Source organism: Echinops telfairi, unplaced genomic scaffold (assembly GCF_000313985.2).
Source record: "Echinops telfairi isolate 266 unplaced genomic scaffold, ASM31398v2 ScPeMD7_16;HRSCAF=60, whole genome shotgun sequence".
Taxonomy (NCBI): Eukaryota; Metazoa; Chordata; class Mammalia; order Afrosoricida; family Tenrecidae; genus Echinops; species Echinops telfairi.
Genome location: NW_022103913.1, coordinates 2,521,263 through 2,523,750, shown reverse-complemented (window position 1 = coordinate 2,523,750; position 2,488 = coordinate 2,521,263). Strand labels below are relative to the sequence as shown.

Here is a 2,488-nt window from a genome sequence, read left to right as displayed (position 1 = left end):
CAAACAAACAAACAAACAAGATAAATCAGTGGTTCTCAATGTCACTGGTGGTGGTGGAGAAGAGGGTAATTAATGGTTGTGTTGCCCAGGGGGCATAAAATTGGATACATTTAATAATTAGCCTTAGCCCTAGTAGTGCTATCTGATAAGATTGTACTGCTGGTGGTTTAAACCCATCAGTTGTTCTGCTGAAGAAAGACCAGGCTTTCTGCTCCTGTAAAGATTTACAGCCTTGGAAATCCGATATAGGATCCTTATGCATAGGAATTGACTTAATAGTAATGGCTTTTTTTTTTTTTGGAGGGGGATGTATTTAATTGCATCATGAAATACATAAGAATATAATTTTATTAGTACTTAAATCTCAACAATATTAGAATGTGAAATAAATAGAATAAAATTAACTATATTTTGTCATCAAATCATTCAAGAAATTTCATCCCTCTACCAAAAGAAAGCAAGCAGATCATATACTTTCATATAATGTTATAAATTTGGAAATTAACCAAAAAACATGGCTAACTAAATGTATCCGATTTGGACTTTAAAATCATTCTGCTCAATAAATGTAAGGTTGAAGATGAAATCAAATTTATAATTTCAGCTTATTTAGAAATAAATAGCAATGAGAATATAGTGCATGTCAATACCTATGGAAAAGAGACAAAGAACTACTCAGAGGAAAATTAAGTCTCATGCGTAATTTATTAGGGAAAAGCAGATCGAAAATAAATCCACTATTTATTTTAAGAATTTTGAGACATAAAAATGGACTCAACAGAGAATTAAAAACTTAAAATAAGCAAAGCATAGCGAAAAGACCATAAATACAAAGTAAACTTTGTGAGCAAAACTATGAGTCTCAAAGCAACAATGTGGACCTGGTCTTCTTCATCGCATGGCTGTCTCCAGACTGTCCTAGACTTCCAGGTTCTGGCCATGGCCTCTGGCCTACAATGGATGGCATCGATTCACCTTTAAAAAAATCCATGTTCTTATCTAGCACCCACCTGCCTCATAGGGCTGTTCTGAGTATAAAACAAGATAGATATTAAAATGTCTTCTAAATAAATACTAATAAGGAAAAAATTTCTATAATTATCATAACAAGTGAATGAAGGCAGAAGCAATGAAAAGAAGGAATAATTTAGGGAAGTTTACTCCAGAGATAAACACAAGGTTTTTTGTTTAACAAGTTGTCTGGGCATAAAATGCAAAGTATCGAGAACATGCTTCACAGATTCCATGCCCTGACTGAATATGTGGCTCCTTCTCTATTCGTTTGGTGCCTGCATCAAGGAAAACAGTGAAAATGAATTTACTCCTAATAATCTAAGCTCAGAGAATCATCACTAATCTAAGAGTTAAGTACCAGACTTTCCTAAATTAGCGTGGATATCTGCTACTCATCCACTCAATGCTTTTGACCTTTATGTCCTACAGTGAGAGAAAGCGCAGGTGTGTCTACGGGGAACAGAAAGATGGAGCAATCTGGTGGTTACATGTTGGGCCGCTAACTTCAAGTCAATCGTTTGAAACTACCAGCAGCTCTGCGAGGGCGATGCAACCTCTACTCCCGTAAAGGGTCCCCGTCTCAGAAGCCGCCAGGGATAGTGCAACCCTGTCCCGTGGGGTTGCACGAGTCAGAATTGACTTGATGGGAGTGAACTTGGCTTTGAGTGACCTCAGGCAGCTCTACATTTCTTAATAGAAATGGCATGTATATAAAGCCATGTCATGAACGGAGGAATGCTATGAATGATAACAAAACAGGAATTCTAAGAGGGAGTGATTTATTAATTTTTTTCTTGTTGAAGGAGGTGGGAGAAAGATGAAGAAAGTTTTCTAGCAGGACAGGAGGTACTTGAGTCTTGAAAAATGAGAAGAATTTTGGGGAGCAGAGAGCAGGGAAATCGGTATGAGAAGCACTGAGAGAGGGGACTTTACCATAATGGAAACTTACATGTTCCCAACAAAGTTGGATTTTAATCTGTTACAGAGGAGGGAATGAATACACATTGAAATAATTAATTGTAGAAACAGCTACTTAGTTTTTTAAAAAAATTATTTTATTGAGGGCTCATACAATTCTTATCACAGTCCATACATACATCCATTGAGTCAAGCACATATGTACATTTGTGCCCTCATCAATCTCAAAACATTTGCCCTCTACTTTAGCCCTTAATATCATTTGCTCATTTCGCCCCCTCATGAACCCTTCATAATTCATTGTTGTTTTGTCATAAGTTACACTGTTCGACGTCTCCCTCTGCCCTCTTCTCTGCTGTCCATCCCCCAGGGAGGAGGCTATACGTAGATTCTTGTAATTGGTTCCGACTTTCTACCCCGCATCCCCTCCACCCTCCAGGCATTGCCACTCTCACCACTGGTCCTGAAAGGATCATCTGTCCTGGATTCCCTGTGTTTCCAGTTGCTATCTGTACCAATGTACATCCTCTGGTCTAGCAGATTTGTAAGGTAGACT

The 2,488-nt window shown here is 37.9% G+C and overlaps 1 protein-coding gene across 1 annotated transcript in view; it reads right to left on the bottom strand.

The window, feature by feature from the left end:
• SLC9A9 (solute carrier family 9 member A9) overlaps window positions 1-2,488 on the bottom strand; it is an 859,212-nt gene that overhangs the window by 464,170 nt on the left and 392,554 nt on the right. The window lies entirely within an intron of this gene.